This window comes from Anomaloglossus baeobatrachus, unplaced genomic scaffold (genome assembly GCF_048569485.1).
Source record: "Anomaloglossus baeobatrachus isolate aAnoBae1 unplaced genomic scaffold, aAnoBae1.hap1 Scaffold_319, whole genome shotgun sequence".
Classification (NCBI taxonomy): domain Eukaryota; kingdom Metazoa; phylum Chordata; class Amphibia; order Anura; family Aromobatidae; genus Anomaloglossus; species Anomaloglossus baeobatrachus.
Window position 1 is genome coordinate 76,974 of NW_027442587.1, and position 19,523 is coordinate 96,496.

Genomic DNA, 19,523 nt, shown 5'->3' on the forward strand with positions numbered 1-19,523 from the left:
CAGGCTGCAGGTTGAGTGGAGACAACCATTTATTAAACTCGGACCGCAGAGCTGACCACAACTCCTCAGCTGTGTGACTCTTATTCCCAAGACATGTCAAGCTAAAGACCGCCTGATGCCGTTACGCTCTGCTGCCAGCATAGTAATGAGGCGTGCGTGATTCCTTCTGCGCAGTGAGAACGCTGGTGGCCTGACCAGGCAGGCTTGGGGCGGAGGTGGAGGACCCAGATGAGGTGGAGGATGCAGAAGCTGTGGCGGAACTTGGACAGACAGAGGATTGACACACAAGTCGTGGGGACGGCAAGACTTGTGCAGCAGACCCTTCACCATCTATCACCATAGTTACCCAGTGCCCAGTCAGCGACATGTAACGTCCCTGTCCATGCTTACTGGTCCAAGTATCGGTGGTGAAATGCACCCGTTCACACACAGAGTTTCTCAAGGAAGCGGTGATGTTGTGTGCGACATGCTGGTGTAGCACGGGCACACCTTTCTTAGAGAAGTAGTGGCGACTAGGCATCTGGTACTGGGGCACAGCGACAGACATAAGGTCTCTAAAATCCTGTGTGTCCACTAGGCGGAAAGGCAGCATTTCGGTAGCCAACAGCTTACAGAGGGATAGAGTCAACCTCTTAGCTTTGTCATGGGTCGGAGGAAGTGGCCTTTTATTTGACCACATCTGAGGGACAGAGATCTGGCTGCTGTGTGTAGACGGTGTTGAGTAGGGTGTCCCTGGAAAAATGCAGGTTTGTGAGGAAAGTGCAGGCGGAGACATGATGTTGCCTTCATCCAACGTTGGTGCTATCGATGTCTGAGAGAGCTGTACACACTCACTTGTTTCCCCTTCCAAACCAACTGACGACCTTACAAGCAAACTGCCTGTTGCGGTTACAGTGGTGGAAGTTTGGCGTGGAAAAACAGGTGTGACAGCTGTCCCCACAGTCCTAGAAGATGAAGAGCGCGCGGATGCACTGGAAGGGGCGGGCGGTGGATGGTTCGCTCTTGCAGCATTGCAGCACAGTGAGCTTCCCACCGGGACCTATGATATTTATTCATGTGACGATTCATGGAAGAAGTTGTCAAACTGCTGAGGTTTTGACCTCTACTAAGAGAATCATGACAAATTTTACATATCACATGATTTGGGCGATCTTTTTCTATGTCAAAAAAGGACCAGGCTAGGCAAGGCTTAGAGGCCATGCGACCTGTTGATCCACCCCGAATAATGCTCATAGGCAGAGTGGTGGCTGAGGATGCAGTTGTAGACGTGCTACCAGTGCTCCGACTCTGTCCAGGAAGGCGCAAGGTAACTTCGTCGTCGGTTGCATCCTCCTCCACCGCCTCTGTTGACCTCCTCGAGTGCCTGACTGGGGGTTGACAGTAGGTGGGATCTAGAACTTCATCATCAATTGTTGTGTTTGCACTCCCCTCCCCCTCAGACCGAGCCTCTTCTTGCCCTGACCGAATATTTAAGTTGTCATCCCAATCGGGTATCTGCGTCTCATCTTCATCAGTATGTTCCTCATTGTCTATAACCACAGGTGTTACAGTTTGTGACAAAGGGTCAACATTATGCTCAGAAACTTGGTCCTCACGGCCTGAATCAGAGTCACAAAGGTTCTGGGCATCACTGCAGACCATTTCCTGTTCTGTACTCACTGTAGCTTGGGAGCAGACCTCTGATTCCCAGGCTATAGTGTGACTGAACAGCTCTGCAGACTCAGCCATCTCAGTTCCACCATACTGTGCAGGGCTGATGGAGACTTCAGAGCTGGGAGAAATCAAGTGTGATTGGGATGACAACTCAGAGGACTGGTGTTTTTTGGATGCGGTACTTGAAGTGGCTGAGAGGGCACTTGTTGGACCACTTGAGATCCATTCAAGCATTTTCCTTTTTTGCCCATCATCTACCTTTCTTCCTGTTGTTCGTGTCCGTAAAAAAGGGAGCACATCGGATTGTCCACGGTAAGTAGTAGACATCTTACTTTTGCTGGTAGATGGTCTATCTTCAGCAGATGATAATGGAGCTTTGCCACTTTCCCCACAGACAAAACCTTTTTTGCCTTTTCCACCACGCCTCTTCCCCTTTCCACCAGCATCTGTCATTTTGCCACTCATGTTGATTGCGACAAGATTGTGGACTGAAAATGTGGTAGTAAAAATTGAGAGGTGGTGAAGATTGCAGTGGTGGTCTAGCTTTATTAACAGCAGAATAATAAAGAATAAATATCCCTGACAATGCAACTTAGTTATAATGAGTTGGAGTGTGCAACGCAGGCAGATGCGCTCTGCAAATGTCTTGGCACTAGTGGGACTATAGCAAAGTCCAATAGCCACGTATAGGATGCCACTAGGTACACTGAGTGTTTGCTAGTATAATGGCTAAGTTAAAATTAGTTGGAGTGTGCAACGCAGGCAGATGCGCTCTGCAAATGTCTTGGCACTAGTGGGACTATAGCAAAGTCCAATAGCCACGTATAGGATGCCACTAGGTACACTGAGTGTTTGCTAGTATAATGGCTAAGTTAAAATTAGTTGGAGTGTGCAACGCAGGCAGATGCGCTCTGCAAATGTCTTGGCACTAGTGGGACTATAGCAAAGTCCAATAGCCACGTATAGGATGCCACTAGGTACACTGAGTGTTTGCTAGTATAATGGCTTACTTATAATTAGTTGGAGTGTGCAACGCAGGCAGATGCGCTCTGCAAATGTCTTGGCACTAGTGGGACTATAGCAAAGTCCAATAGCCACGTATAGGATGCCACTAGGTACACTGAGTGTTTGCTAGTATAATGGCTTACTTATAATTAGTTGGAGTGTGCAACGCAGGCAGATGCGCTCTGCAAATGTCTTGGCACTAGTGGGACTATAGCAAAGTCCAATAGCCACAGATAGGATGCCACTAGGTACACTGAGTATTTGCTAGTATAATGGCTTACTTATAATTAGTTGGAGTGTGCAACGCAGGCAGATGCGCTCTGCAAATGTCTTGGCACTAGTGGGACTATAGCAAGGTCCAATAGCCACGTATAGGATGCCACTAGGTACACTGAGTGTTTGCTAGTATAATGGCTTACTTATAATTAGTTGGAGTGTGCAACGCAGGCAGATGCGCTCTGCAAATGTCTTGGCACTAGTGGGACTATAGCAAAGTCCAATAGCCACGTATAGGATGCCACTAGGTACACTGAGTGTTTGCTAGTATAATGGCTTACTTATAATTAGTTGGAGTGTGCAACGCAGGCAGATGCGCTCTGCAAATGTCTTGGCACTAGTGGGACTATAGCAAGGTCCAATAGCCACGTATAGGATGCCACTAGGTACACTGAGTGTTTGCTAGTATAATGGCTTACTTATAATTAGTTGGAGTGTGCAACGCAGGCAGATGCGCTCTGCAAATGTCTTGGCACTAGTGGGACTATAGCAAAGTCCAATAGCCACGTATAGGATGCCACTAGGTACACTGAGTGTTTGCTAGTATAATGGCTAAGTTAAAATTAGTTGGAGTGTGCAACGCAGGCAGATGCGCTCTGCAAATGTCTTGGCACTAGTGGGACTATAGCAAAGTCCAATAGCCACGTATAGGATGCCACTAGGTACACTGAGTGTTTGCTAGTAAAATTGCTTAGTTTAAAAAAGTTGGAGTGTGCAATGCAGGCAGACGTGCTCTGCAAATGTCTTTGCACTAGTGGGACTATAGCAAAGTCCAATAGCCACAGATAGGATGCCACTAGGTACACTGAGTTTTTGCTAGTATAATGGCTTACTTATAATTAGTTGGAGTGTGCAACGCAGGCAGATGCGCTCTGCAAATGTCTTGGCACTAGTGGGACTATAGCAAGGTCCAATAGCCACGTATAGGATGCCACTAGGTACACTGAGTGTTTGCTAGTATAATGGCTTACTTATAATTAGTTGGAGTGTGCAACGCAGGCAGATGCGCTCTGCAAATGTCTTGGCACTAGTGGGACTATAGCAAGGTCCAATAGCCACGTATAGGATGCCACTAGGTACACTGAGTGTTTGCTAGTATAATGGCTTACGTATAATTAGTTGGAGTGTGCAACGCAGGCAGATGCGCTCTGCAAATGTCTTGGCACTAGTGGGACTATAGCAAGGTCCAATAGCCACGTATAGGATGCCACTAGGTACACTGAGTGTTTGCTAGTATAATGGCTTACTTATAATTAGTTGGAGTGTGCAACGCAGGCAGATGCGCTCTGCAAATGTCTTGGCACTAGTGGGACTATAGCAAGGTCCAATAGCCACGAATAGGATGCCACTAGGTACACTGAGTGTTTGCTAGTATATATGGCAAAATTATAGATGGAAAGGGAGAAGGGGAGGGGGGGAGAGAGGAGGCTGTAATTGACTACAAGGGTATGAGTTATGAGTGATCATAGGGATAGTGTTACATAAGTGGAAATACCTATGGAGGACCGGATGTGTAAGCGCATACCTTATACAAACCTATAGAGTGCTGATGGGTGAGAGTGTGATGTTAGATATAAGACATCCTATAGTGAATAGTGAGCCGTAATCAAGTGCAACAGGGATATTTCACGTGACTATGGGAACATGGAAGGTAAAGAAAGGGGAGAAAAAACTGTTAGACAAGGTAATCAGACATAATGTAACCAGTTGATCAGACATGACAAACATGACAAATAAAAAACAAGGAAGAATGGAACTCCATACATAGTGGAACCATATATAGTGTGAACACGAAAAAGAACCGGGCGTTAGAAAAAATGTGCACGGCCCAATGAATCAAGTCGGTTCTTCATATTCATGGTTTAAGCCCTTGGGTTCCAACGTGCCCAGAGTATATATCCAGAAAGATTCCCTTTCTTTGAGCTTCCTAATTCTATTGCCTCCTCTGCGTATGGCTGGGACATGTTCGATGACTTGGAATCTTAATTGGGCCACTGTGTGATTATGCGTCACAAAATGGTGTGGGACTGGTAATAGAATCTGCTTACAATGTATTGTTGACTTGTGCTTAGCACAAAAAAAGGGAATCTTTCTGGATATGTACTCTGGACACATTAAAACCCAAGGGCTTAAACCGTGAATATGAAGTACAGACTTGATTCATTGGGCCGTGCACCATGTCACCATGTGTGCAATTGCATTGTCCAATGGCTCACAATGGTTATGCGTTTTCATTGGATGGATAATCGAAGCCATGTTTTTTTCCTTTCTCTTGGGTTTGTTGTGTGAGTAGCCTATAGGATTAAGTTAGTTACCGCAGGCAGTGGATTTAGCTTCCTGTCTTTGGTCCAGTGGTAGATTGATTGTTTGGTCTATGAGCTGTTATGGGTTTTAATCCAGGTGAATGCCCATGGGCTGCCTATAACTGTGTGAAATATGTAGTTTTACTGGGCTGGGATGAGAGAATCCATCGAAGCATGGTGTAGGGATTGTGGTTCCTGTGTGCTAAGAAGAAAGGCTAGCACCAGCCAGAAAGCCCCATTACAGCCAATAATCAACCGCTAGCCGCTGGAACTCGTTGCTCTAGATCATGTCAAACTCTCACCAAGCAGGAATAGATACATTAGCCCACCATCCCACCCAAAGAGCAACTTCTGCTGCGCAGCTGGCTTTCTAGGCAGCAGCGCTATTGTGATGTCAGCGGGGGACATTGTGACAAGCCAGTGTTCCGTCACTTCATGTTGTGCACTGTTCAAACGGAAAATACATCAACAGGCAGACTACAGAAAAGCTTACTGACAAAGGATAGAGAGGGGCTTTCTCAGAGGGCTTTTTACAGTTTGTCTATTCCCAATTAGCCGTTTAAGTATGCTTAATGAAAGTACTAATTCTTTCATAGGCCGCCCATTCTTAGTATTTGACGTTCCTTATATTGCGGTATCAGGCTTCGCAGCAGGTTGCAAAACATTCATCACCCATGACTGTCCCCAATTGGGCTCAGAAGCTAAATGTCTATCATGACCTCTCTTTTTGAAAGTCCAAGAGCAAGCAAACTCTTCCTCCAGGAGAGGGAGCCAACAGATCACTAAAGACATCATCATTGCTCAAAGAAAACACCGAAAAACAATGGAAGCTTTAATTGGAGTGGAATCTGATAGACAGCACCTGATGCCAAGTCTGCATCTTCTAACACCTGCAGTCACTGCAGCAGCTGAATCCAATGTGTCCAAAAGGGATCTATTCTATTCAATTGCAAATGATCTAGATAAGACTGAGAATAAGATACTGCACGGGACATAGCAGAGTTGGTCAAGTTGAGTGGAGATGAGTTTGCTATTTGGCACAGCTTTTGCATCAATAAAGCAAGTAAAAGGTGTGAAAGATAAAAAAAAAGGGTGAAAGTGTGAAAAGTGAATTGGCCAAATTGAGGTGCATATAAAGTTTTTGCTTTCTTTCAATTCACTAATGAGGCTCATTTGAATCAGGTGAATTGAGTTCTGCTTTTGGAAACTCGGTTAAGAAGGGGTGCACCGGTCCTGGAGGTACTGCAATACCAGGTCAATGCGTGGAGTGGACAGAGCAAGATTTTTTCCATCTCCTTGTTCTAAAAATCCATTTAATATATGGTCCCTAGAGAGGGGACGTATCAGATATTAAACTGATAAGAACAGATTTAATTTTTTTTTTTTCTGTTTATCAGTAGGACTTCAAAATAACAAAGGTGATCGCCTCCCGTTGCCTGGGAACCGTCCAGGCACAAGAGGGCTATGTGTCACCAGAAGGCGCACACACTCCCTCAAGGCCGGCAGACGTGCAATCCCAGGCACCTTCCAGTACCGACCAAGGTAGCGTCCTCCGAAACTACACTTGATCTTAGCCAAAAGGCTGAGAAGCTATAACCCGAATTGGTTACGGCCTTGAGTGGCACCCTGGCCTATACCGGACACATCTTAGGGAGAGGGAGACAAACCCACGCCTACAGAAGACATTTTGTCACCCAAGCCAAACCCTTGAAAAGGCTGTTTTGCAGAGCAAAAACAAGGAGAATGGTACTTTTTGCAGCCGCCGCCCACTGCAATGAATCTGAATAACTCCTCCTTTTGGGCACAAGCACCTCCCCTCCCCCTTGCAGTCTTTCCAATTCATGATACAAAAAGACGGACGGACAGGACAGGACAGGACCATCTGCCTGACTTTCCGTCACTGCCACCCTTTGCCATCCTTGCCCGTAGAAAGCCCTTTCATCATCCCCAAACCCTAATCTTTTCCCTTCCCTTCCCAGCTGCGTCTCACTCCCTTTCATTAGGAAGTGAGCGCAGCCTTTTCTCCGTTCTGCACATGCGCGACGTTAAACACAAATGCGCAGGCGTGCGTTCCATTAGCCTCACTGCATTCCACTCCCATACAGGAAGTGGGCACAGCTATTACTACGGTCGCACATAAAAGAACCCACGGCCACCACTGCACATAGCTGACTCCACCACAGGACACCCACTTCTACACCAACGCAGGTAAGACAGGATCGGCACCTCTATGCTCCCGTTACAATCAGGCTCAGTCACCATGTGATAACGCTCTCAACTCTTTAGTTGCAGGCTCCCCTTGCTTCACCTCCACTGGCTGTGCTGCCATTTCCTCTCCCACCTGGAAGTTATACTTTATTCCACTATTTTCCTGTTTCTCTCTTCCCCCTTTTCCCATAACCTACTTTTATCTGCATTTGTGGGGTATCTATATGCTATTTACATCATAGTTTTATTCATTAATATGGAAGGGAAGAGTGCCCATGAGAGTGTTGAACTGCGGAGAGCAAAAGATTAAGCTGCTCCGATTTGCCACCATTGATAAGCTGTTCTCAGTAGATACACATGCTATCCAAACAGCAGCATCCACCATTGCTTCAGCCCACCCATTCAGTGACAGCTCACCAAGTCAGCCAGAGGAGTGGTGTAAGGAATTACACGTAGGCACTGACTCCACACCTTCACATCACAAGAAGGGGGTCTACAGGCTAGTGCAAGAATACGAGCAAGTCTTCAGCAAACATCCGCTAGACTTTTGAAAAATAAAAGGGGTCAAACACTACATCCCCACAAATGCACACCCACCCATCAAAGAGAGATATAAGCCAAATCTACCTGCACATTACCAGTGTACCAAGGACATGTTGAGCAACATGAAGGAGGCTGGGGTTATCCGTGACAGTTGTAGCCTCTGGGCAGCTCCGTTGGTCCTGTTAAAGAAGAAGGACAGCACCACTCCCCTGTATTGAGGAATAGCTAGCTGCATTGACAACTGCAAATTATTTTTCTACCCTTGATCTCACTAGTCACTATTGGCAAGTGTCCGTTGCTGAGGCAGACCGGAAGAAGACCGCCTTTGCCACCCCGATGGGTCTCTGCGAGTTCAAAAGCATGCCCTTCGAGCTGTGCAATTTGCCAGGAACCTTCCAGAGGCTGATGGAATGCTGCTTGGGACACCGAAACTTTGAAACGGTACTGCTATACCTTTATGATGTTATTGTTTATTCTAACGCAAACAAGATTTTAGGGTGTATAAAAAGGGAGATTAGATCCGATGATCCCAACGTATTGTTACCCCTCTATAAATCACTTGTAAGGCCACATCTGGAATATGGGGTAAAGTCCTGAGCAGGTTGATAACCATTGGTTTGAGCATGGTAGGGTGTAGTACGCATCTTCCTGCATCGGTAAAAGCTGCAGAAGTCCTTGAAGATTTCCGCTTCAAAGGCAGTGCCTTGATCTGTGAGGACTCTCTCTGAGTAGCCATGAGGTCTGCATAAGTGTGCTTGGAAGACCTTCGCTGCAGTATGGGCCATTAGATCTTTGACTTGTACCTCAACCATAAATCTCGAGTAGTTGTCTACCATCGTAAGTGCATACGTGAGCTCACCTCGATATTCTGCAACAAAACTCCCTTTTTCGATTTCAGTTTCAGCAAACACTCCTCTTCCTGTAGAAAATATTTATCATTACCTAAGACAGTCATTCTAGTGCATGACAATATTAAGGCAATTTAGTTAAAACTTGTTTTAACTCACCTTTAAGGGGATTGATGTATTTCATGGTCAATCCAGGTTTGTCAGTGATGGCACTGACATAATGTATGGCGTCTTTTTCGGGCGTTATCCTTTGCCTTTTCATTGTGAAAATCCAGTTGCCTATATCAAAGCAAATTCTACTACTTGTAAAGTATGCAGAAAATGAAATGTAGAACATATAACATCAACTGCTTAGGAACGCATCATAGGTTAGTACTTAAAAGGATATTGTCATGTTCTAGTCATAATGCAAGCTGGACATTTTTCATGTTACCCTGTAATCGCCGGCCTGTTCTAATGCTCACAAGCCAAGATATAGGCTCAGCTGCTAAGGCTTCCCTCTGCCTTCTGAATGAAAATTGAATATGTCTGGCTCACTGTGTATATAGCAGGTGCTCAGAAAAAATAAGAGTTAATTCAATAGAAATAGCTCTGGCACACTATAGTGATCAATAACGTAAGAAAAGAACTCTTAGAATGCTGAAAATTCTTTATTTGTGCAAAAGGATAATTCATCCAACGTTTCGAGCTTGTTTTTAGGTCTTTATCAAGGATAAAGTTATCTAAGATCATAAAGGGTTACAAAACCATATAAACACGTAATTAGTACATAGTACAACATAACAGTACAATATATTGCTACTTGAGAGTACAATGGGTCAAATGACCATGATGCACATACAAAAAAATTTTCCAAAGCCATAGTGAAAACATTTGTACTGAGGAAAGAAAATTTCCACATGACCTATCTGGAGAAACATTCTGGATCAAACAACCAAAAATAGTCAAGCAGGTAAATACACACCTATATGGATAACAGGATGATATGTGTTCAATTGTATAGCGTCATTGCCATTAAGGTACAAATGGAAAACTTGCAATCCTATATAGTGAAGGAAATGAACACATATCATATCAAAGAACACAGGAACATGGGTGTGAGAAAAACCTCAATGTTTATACTTTGTTCTTTATAATGGTGTGAACATGTATATGTCTCAGTACCTTATGAACTTGAGAATTCTAGTGAGTAGATGATGAAAGCCTATTCCAGAACTGGAATCGGTAAATAATTGTAGGTGGAATCTAAATGAAAAGATGGTACAAGTGTTATCATGACACGTGGGCTATAACACAATGGACCGTGTGACAAAGAAGAAAGGAGAGAAAGAAGAGGAAGAAAATGGAACTACCTGTAACATTACGTGATAGTCACTGGTAAGTATCACTTGACAATTCAGGTGAAAAAGGATTCCTTTATTAAAGGGTTCTCAGTCGCCTCAGGATCATGAAATACTAGGGTAAATGATATGAGAATGGGTAAGAAGCACCACTAAAGGAAATATGAGATGCAGGACATATATCTATAAACCCCTGAACTACATGATAGAAATAAAAAGAAGAAAAAAGAAAAAAAAGAAGAAAGAAGAAGAACACATAGAATGCGGAAAGAGAATGGGTACAACTACCTGAGTTACTGCAGGGAGGCCCCTGGTAGGTATTGTGAGGGTTAGTGGAATTCCTTCACTGAAGGGTTCTCAGTTGCCTCAGGTTCGTGAAAAATGCTATAGACAAATAATGCCCGGAGAAAAGGGGTTCATATACAGCGAATAATGGTAATACAAGGTACATGTGTCCCATGTAATAGTATAAATATATATATATATTGTACTAAGCTCTACACCAGAAATAGAAAGTAGTCCCTCTGCCTTCTGTCTAGGTGCCCTGAGTTATGTCCTGTAAACTGTCACAGTGACCTAGACACACATGTGTAGTAGGGGAATATCCCTGCTGAGATGCCAGTGCTAGAGCACTCGTTTGCTGTGGAGTTGAACGCTATGTGAGCAGTTCTTACCTTCAATGAGCAGAAGTCTCTTTTTTCAGATTTCAATATCTCTGTGGGTATCTGGCAGAAATATGGAATACTCTTTACTGCTAAGACCCTGTACACCACTCCCACTAAAGGGGGCTTTACACGCTGCGACATCGCTAATGCGGAGTCGTTGCGGTCACGGAATTTGTGACGCACATCCGGCCGCATTAGCGATGTTGCTGCGTGTGATACCGATGAGCGATTTTGCATCGTTGCAAAAACGTGCAAAATCGCTCATCGGTGACATGGGTCTCCATTCTCGATTATCGTTACTGCAGCAGTAACGATGTAGTTCGTCGCTCCTGCGGTAGCACACATCGCTCCGTGTGACACCGCAGAAACGAGGAACCTCTCCTTACCTGCCTCCCAGCCGCTATGAGGAAGGAAGGAGGTGGGCGGGATGTTCCGGCCACTCATCTCCGCCCCTCCGCTGCTATTGGGCGGTCGCTCAGTGACGTCGCTGTGACGCCGCACGGACCGCCCCCTTAGAAAGGAGGCGGTTCGCCGGACACAGCGACGTCGCCGGGCAGGTAAGTATGTGTGACGGGTCTGGTCGGTGTTGTGCGGCATGGGCAGCGATTTGCCCGTGTCGCGCAACAGATGGGGGCGGGTACCCACACTAGCGATATCGGGACCGATATCGCAGTGTGTAAAGTAGCCTTTAGTCACATGACCAAGACTGTATCTGTGTCCCTACAACACACTTGAGACAAATGTGTGTGTGAGCCTGCATTGTGGGGTATATATAATATATTATAGAGCTGGGAAGGATCATTCTAAGCAGTGAGCTGTTCCAGTATTTGTAGGAAAATACCCAGTAGAAGCATCAAACACAGCACCAATACCTCCCATCAGTATTCCACCACAGTGCCATGTAACCCATGCCCTACACTCCCATCTACACCAATACTATACAGGCACAAACTAGTATATCTGACTAAAAGCCCCCAAAATATGAAGAACGGCCTATGGTTGAGTGTGGATATAAAATCTATGTGAGCAGAGCTAGAATAGAAATCACTGATCGCATTGAAGTCATTCTGACCATAAATCACCATGATATCAAGGTGAGGAGTTGTGTGTTACTGCTGGGAGGAAAGGGTTAACAGTGGAATATTAAGGTGCATTTCTGTGTGCAGTGTTACTAGTCAATGTAACAATTCAGTATGAGCTGCTCTTGGTGCCGGGGGAGGGAGATGCTCTCCTGAGCAAGATAGATGGGGAATGAACATGATATCTATATAGTGTAAGGCAGGGGGTCTCAAACCAGGTGATCATGTCTGATCAACTGGTTACATTATGTCTGATTACCTTGTCTAACAGTTTTTTCTCCCCTTTCTTTACCTTCCAGGTTCCCATAGTCACGTGAAATATCCCTGTTGCACTTGATTACGGCTCACTATTCACTATAGGATGTCTTATATCTAACATCACACTCTCACCCATCAGCACTCTATAGGTTTGTATAAGGTATGCGCTTACACATCCGGTCCTCCATAGGTATTTCCACTTATGTAACACTATCCCTATGATCACTCATAACTCATACCCTTGTAGTCAATTACAGCCTCCTCTCTCCCCCCTCCCCTTCTCCCTTTCCATCTATAATTTTGCCAGTACAATATTAGTTTACATTAGGCACACACTCACATATTCCTTTCCTTAGTGATTTATTGTAATTCACATTCACATACAATTCTCTATGCCTGCCCCATTACTACATTCATACCTACTTGACCCTATCCTGATACCCCTTGTCTCACCTTGTTGGTCCCTACACCTGTTATCATGTCCTTTCCTGTGTCTGTCTTGTCACACAACACATTTTAGCATATAACTTGTGCTCCTTATTACCTGTCCTGCCTATTAGAATTATGTCCATTATGTCCATGCATGGCCCAATGAATCAAGTCTGTACTTCATATTCATGGTTTAAGCCTTTGGGTTCCAATGTGCCCAGAGTATATATCCAGAAAGATTCCCTTTCTTTGAGCTTCCTAATTCTATTGCCTCCTCTGCGTATGGCTTGGACATGTTCGATGACTTGGAATCTTAATTGGATCACTGTGTGATTATGCGTCACAAAATGGTGTGGGACTGGTAATAGAATCTGCTTACAATGTATTGTTGACTTGTGTTTAGCTCAAAGAAAGAGAATCTTTCTGGATATGTACTCTGGGCACATTAGAACCCAAGGGCTTAAACCGTGAATATGAAGTAAAGACTTGATTCATTGGGCCGTGCACCATGTCACCAAGTGTCCAATTGCATTGTCCAATGGCTCACAATGGTTATGCGTTTTCATTGGATGGATAATCGAAGCCATGTTTTTTTCCTTTCTGTTGGGTTTGTTGTGTGAGTAGCCTATAGGATTAAGTTGGTTACCGCAGGCAGTGGATTTAACTTCCTGTCTTTGGTCCAGTGGTAGATGGATTGTCTGGTCTATGAGCTGTTATTGGTTTGAATGCAGGTGAATGCCCATGGGCTGCTTATGACTGTGTAAAATAGTATTGATTCATGATGGATTTCAGACTACATGTAGATATCTTCAGTCTTTCTATCCACATCATTTAAATGAACATTATCCATGCAGCTTGAAATTCATCCAATAAGAGAAGCAACCTTGTACAACCAATCTGATAAGGGCACAGTATATCCTAAGGGAAGGTTATGGCTATAAAAGGGGACTTCTTGGAGTCACCAGGTTGTTGATGGATGTTGCATGATCTAGTCTAAGCTCTTAAGAGCTGGCTAGGGGATCAGAACCAGGATGCCTTGTGGACTCGGTCTAGGGACTTTGGCTTCAACTAGAGGATCACTTGGCTACATGGCTTCAATCTAGGGGCTTCAATTCCGATTGGAGATCATAACCGCAATCTAGGGATTTCGACTCCGGCTGCCAGGATTATACCATATCATCATACCAGAGACTACTTAAGGAAGAAACCCAGGTTGGACAATTTTGTCACCTGGCTACAGACTTTGCAGACCTCAGCCAGCTTCCTAAATCTGGCGCTATTCTATTGTCGGTGGGTGCCCGACAAATTACACAGCTATGTCAAATTTTGGTTTATGAAACTTCAAATCCAGTGACTGATTATTATGTTTTCTAATGTCCTGATTTAAAAAAAAAAAATAAATATTTTTTTTTAACCATCAAATATTGATTTTGTACAATCCATGTGTGAAGTTACATACAAGTGACATGAACAAGAAAAATACTTATTGTAACCAAAAATATTCACAATTTTATATATAAAATACATTTATTTATTGTACAGTCATTCTGCAACTTTATTAGAAATTTATTCTTGCACTTTTTCCTTTTCTCTAGATCCCCCTTTTCTCTTATAGAAGGCCTGTGGATCTTCTCTGTGAAGCATCCGGCAATCATGTTCACGTTTCATTTACTTTGGTATCGTCGTTCCATCTCCTTGATATTCCGATGAAAACCTTCTTGTTCTTCCCACCAGCACCAAGGTTTTCAGACAAGTAGTCCAAATAGGAATGTAAAAAATGTAACTTCAAATTCATTAGACAACCCAAGGCTTTGAAACGTTTCAGCATGTTCTCCACGATGGACTTAAATTTTGATTCTTTGTTGTTACCTAGAAACGTATTTATTGCTTCTTTCAAAGAGTCCCAAGCCCTTTTTTCAACAGTTTTCATTATTGTTTAAAACACGTCATCCTTCATTCATGGGTTTCTGAATATCCGAACCCACAAAAATGCTTTTGTGCTGCCCCTGTGCCAGCAGCCGCCGTTGGTCGGATCCAGACCTTCTAAGAGAGTGGCTCGACCCGGGGGTCTCGCGGACATGTCGAATAAAAGGAGGAATGTAGATGTATGGGCTAGGCCGTATTAAGTTTGTGACGCCACCAACGGTGTGTGGTGAGGTGGGACACCACCGCTGCCGTTATGGGATACCCGGGAGAGATGTAGTGGCAGCTGGATGTTAACCCCTCCGTGTGTAGGGATGATTGCCCCGGGGCCCAGTGTCTTTGTGCAGGGTATGGTGATGGCAAGGGCCGGCGCGCCTGAGCAAGCAGGGGGATGTTTGGTTACTCACAGTAAATGAATCACACGAGTCTTTCGGTAAACCAAAGGTGCTGGTGGCCTGCCGCCCCGGCCGGTTGCATTCAGGTCCCCCACCCAGGCTGGTGGTCGCTGTCCTTTACTCTGCACTTGTTTTTGTGTATGGTGGACTGCCTGGTCTGGAACTCAGGAGTCCGCTCCCGGCTGGATATGGCCTAAGGAGCCGTGCCCGCAGGCGCTGGCCCGTGGGATCTAAGGGCCCTGGCGGTGGCCTTATCCCTATCAGTGGGCTGTTGTCTTCTTTGAGGGACTTTAGGTGGGATAGGACCTATAATCCTGCCCTCAATCATTTAATTAGCTAGGCCGCTGGTTTCGGTCCTGGCTTCAGTGTCCTAGGTGACTAGGGTTTCAGGTCGGCTGTGTGTTTCCTAAGTGAGGAAAGGTGTTGTGCGGGGGCCTATCTGTAACTACCTGGTTTTGCCAGGGCATCACACCTTCCTTCAGACTTGATTCTGACAGTCCCTGAAACTTGGTACACAGGTACTTAAACATCTCTCCTTCTTTCAGTAGCGCTTTCACAAACAGCTTCATCAGTCCAAGCTTACAGTGGAGTGGTGGCAAGAGAACTTTAGGTGGGATCAACTAAGCTTTATGCAACAATGTTCTTGAGTCCCGGTTACAAAGATGTTCTTGTTGGCCAATTTTTTTTGCTCCAGTGAAGAGTCCTAACCTGGCTTTCCAATTCACACAAAAAGCATGTGTTCTGCCTTCTTTTACGTAATGCTGTGAATCTCTAGCATACAGCTAAACCCTAGTTCACATTTCAAATAAACAGACTGTGAAGTTCAATAGCCTTGATTTATTAGCTGGTAACGTGAACTTGATTGCAGTATACATGGAATATACAGTGAATATAGGAATATCCAAGATGCAGTTGAAGACAGAATACGGTATATCCAAGATACTGTTTTATACGGGTAAAAACTATAACAAGAAAATGATTACAGTCAGTACAGTGTTAATACAGAGTTAACATAGCATAACAGTACATGAGATGCAGTTCTTACGAGAATGTAGGTGAAAGGTCACTGCATCTGCAATACATAGAAATCTTATCTAGACAAACAAGACAGGGATGACACTAAAGGTGTAGAAGTACAATGTACAATGCATTTACTACACTCTTCCATCTAGGATTCTATCACTAACACATGTAATTTGCTTTGCTCACCGGATTACACTAGGCAGGGGTGAATGTACAGAGAGGTAAGTCGGCATGTCCTTTCCTGACAAATCCAAAGAAAAAATGGCTGCAGGCTTCTTCTCAGCTCAGGGAGGCATTCCTTACCCAGAATACCTTTAGCTTAAAGGGAAACTCAGCAATTCAAAAGAATAACAATGACCTCTAGGGATTGTAACAGAAATTTCAATGAATGACTATTAGCAGGCTGCCATGAGGCAGAACAGCATGGGTATTTAATAGTATCATAGTATCATAGTATCATAGTTTTTAAGGTTGAAGGGAGACTCTAAGTCCATCTAGTTCAACCTGTAGCCTAACATGTTGATCCAGAGGAAGGCAAAAAAACCCCCAATGTGGCAAACAAGTTCCAATGGGGAAAAAATTTCCTTCCTGACTCTACATCCGGCAATCAGACTAGTTCCCTGGATCAATACCCTGTCATAAAATCTAATATATCCTCCTTGCTGCCCAAGAAGCAATGAGAACATTTTTAGACCACCACATATTGACCATCCATGCTCCTTGTAGTTAAGTTTCTTGAGAATAAAGTCTAAATTCTCACAGCTTTCTTCCAAGTGCATAGCATGTGTGACGCCCTGGACTAGCCAGGTAGTCACAAACACAAAATCACACACACCCCCTCCCCTGGATAGTCTACATCAGTCACACAAAATCCTTGTTGCCTCCTCCAGGCTCTGATGTCCACACCAGGTGGGGCGGAGCCAGGCGGTTGGCCCCACCCACCGAGGAGTTCACAGGCCCGGAGGCGGGAAAAAGCAGTTAGTTTAGTTTTGTAGTGGAAAGTGAGAGGACAGAAACTGTTAGTGTCTGGGTAGGAGCCCAGGCACTGTCAGCAAGGTCGGCAGACGGTGGTGGCCGTCTGCAGGAGGTGGTACAAGTCAGCTGAACCGTAGGACCGGGGACGGGCGGTGACCCGAGGGGAACTGAACCGGTGAGCGGATCTGTACCAAGCACAAAGGCAGGGCCATTGGACCCTGACCAGGCTAGGAGCCGCCGACAATGGTCAAATCCGAGAGTGACCGGAATCCCAGGGGTTCCCTAACACCCAAGACCCGACAGAAGGCAACCGTCCACACCGTGAGGATAAAAAGCCACCGCCATAGGCTAGAGATCCAAGGGCCAGCGCCTGCGGGCAAACGGGCTCCCTCGGTACGTACACCCCAGCCATCCAGCCTCCCCGTACCACCACCGGGCCCCGGGATCACCAACCCCTACCCACGGAGGGGGAACCAACATCCTAGCTGCTCCCTGCCATCGCTCCCGGGATCCCCGTCACCAGCAGTGGTGGTGCCCATTATCACCACGACCTGTGGGTGACGTCACTAACTATCTCCCCAAACAAACCACCCCCTTTTCACTCGTGGGCGAGGAGCGCTGCTCGAGTCCCCGGATCTGGCCCTCCGCTCGAGCCACCGAGCAGCAGCAGCAGCAGAAGTCCCCGAACCCGAGCGTAGCGTGCGTGGCCCCTCTGCCCGCGACACATGCCCTACACACACTGAAGAATACTTACTGCCATTGAGCAGTAGCACAGCTTTCAGACTTTTTGGATGAAACAATGACGTGTCTCCACTCGCTCACATTGTACTTAATGTTACATTTTCCATCAGCACAGGAACATCGCTTGAATACACTAGAGCACCATCTTCAGAAAAGTATGGAGGGAATCTTTTCAGAATTCTAACCTTTTGGAAACCTATTGTCACGCTCTCCGGGTCCCCTGCTCTGCCCCCCGGCTCACCTGCCACGCTCCCCGGCTTCCCTGCTTCGCTCCCCGGCTCCTCTGGCAGACATCCCCCGCTCCACGGTCTCCAGCCTCCACCACCTGCGGTCCCCAGGCGGCCCGGTCCCCGCTCCCGGCGCCCGTCGGCAGCCCTGCTCCAGGCCGGCTCCCCTGCTTCCTATACACCGCTCCCTGCCCTGGCTTCTGGCACCCGGGCCTCGCGCATGCGCATTAGGGCGCGCGCGCGGTCATTGACCCTCTCTTAAAGGGCCAGCGTCCACTGACAGGAAATTGAACACACAGGTACAGGGTATAAAGGGGTTTAATGTCCAAGTGGGCGGGGCCTGTTCTTCGTGTTTCCTAAGCTAGGAGTCAGGTCTCCTTGTGTCTCTGTGATATACTTACCTATCTCTCTTCTAGAGCCGCTCCTGCCTCGCCATCCGGTCCTGCCGATTCCCGAACCCCGAACGCTGACTATCTGCCATCCCGTCAGTCCGTACCATCTCTGATCCCTGTGGTGACCCGTCCTCTCGCTCCATCGGTTCCGGACTCTGCCTGACATCTCGGCCTCCGAACCTGAGCTCCGTCACCCGGACTACCATCAGTGACTCCGTGGTCCCAGGGACTTCTCCATTCCACTCTTTTGCACGGACTGTCCTGCTACCCGTAGTGCTCCGGCTACCGGACCCCTTGCCTTCATTAAGGTGTTCGGCCCAGTGGATCCACCTCCTGGGTCTGCCCGTCCACCTGGCCCTAACACCTATAGAATCAGTGTTTGTGAAAAAACTGTACGTGATGATAATTTTTCAATATTTTTACTGAGTCCAATGATCGAAAGTATGAAAAAAATCACATCTTTCAAAAATTTTTACCCTTGGAAACCTGTGTTATTATTACTATGCACGAGCCCTAAATTGTCTGAAAAACAACAAATATGCTGGTTGGATAGACCTTGACCCCACAATTCAACGGCCACAATTAAGGAGAAAAGTGCTAAGAGAGTTAAATTTGCCCCTGAAATAACCCATGATACGGGCCAAGGAGGGACACACCATTTTGATCCGAAAATAGCCCAACACCATGAGAGACGGGCAAATCCGTGAAAAGACAAAGTTCCAAGCTACAACTGACGCAGGATCTACAGCACATACGCCCATTGTAATTGTTCATGATTTCCGGCCACTACGCATTTCAGCCTTCAGGGACCTGGTAATTCGAATGCTATGTCCAGGAGTAGAGATGAGCGAACCGGTCCCGGTTCGGCTCGAGGTCGGTTCGCCGAACGGAGCTCCCGTTCGAGTTCGGCTCGTCGAACGTTCGACGAACCGAACTCGAGCCAATAGGAAACAATGGCAGGCAATCACAAACACAGTAAAACACCTAGAAAACACCCTCAAAGGTGTCCAAAAGGTGACAAACAACTCACAACACAACACAAACACATGGGAAAGTGACAAGGACATATACTCATGCGAAAACAAAACAGCTGGACAAGGAAAAGAGGAGGACACACAGATATAGGCATGGCACGCCATTCTAAAATCATGTAAAACACCGCAAGGTGACTCCAAGCGGAGTCTCCCTTTTTTCCAAAAATTGGGCCCCACACACACCCACCCCTTCAGTGGCAGCAGTT

General features: G+C 45.9%; 1 long non-coding RNA gene and 1 pseudogene across 1 annotated transcript; one reads left to right on the plus strand and one right to left on the minus strand.

Moving 5' to 3' along the window:
- Positions 1–6,454: 6,454 nt before the first annotated feature.
- LOC142269316 (U2 spliceosomal RNA) lies at positions 6,455–6,660 on the minus strand (annotated as a pseudogene).
- Positions 6,661–8,357: 1,697 nt separating this feature from the next.
- Positions 8,358–18,406, plus strand: LOC142269314 (uncharacterized). Its single transcript, XR_012734811.1, has 3 exons — positions 8,358–8,429; positions 12,220–12,338; positions 18,308–18,406. It is a non-coding gene; the product is annotated as an uncharacterized LOC142269314 (long non-coding RNA).
- Positions 18,407–19,523: the final 1,117 nt, after the last annotated feature.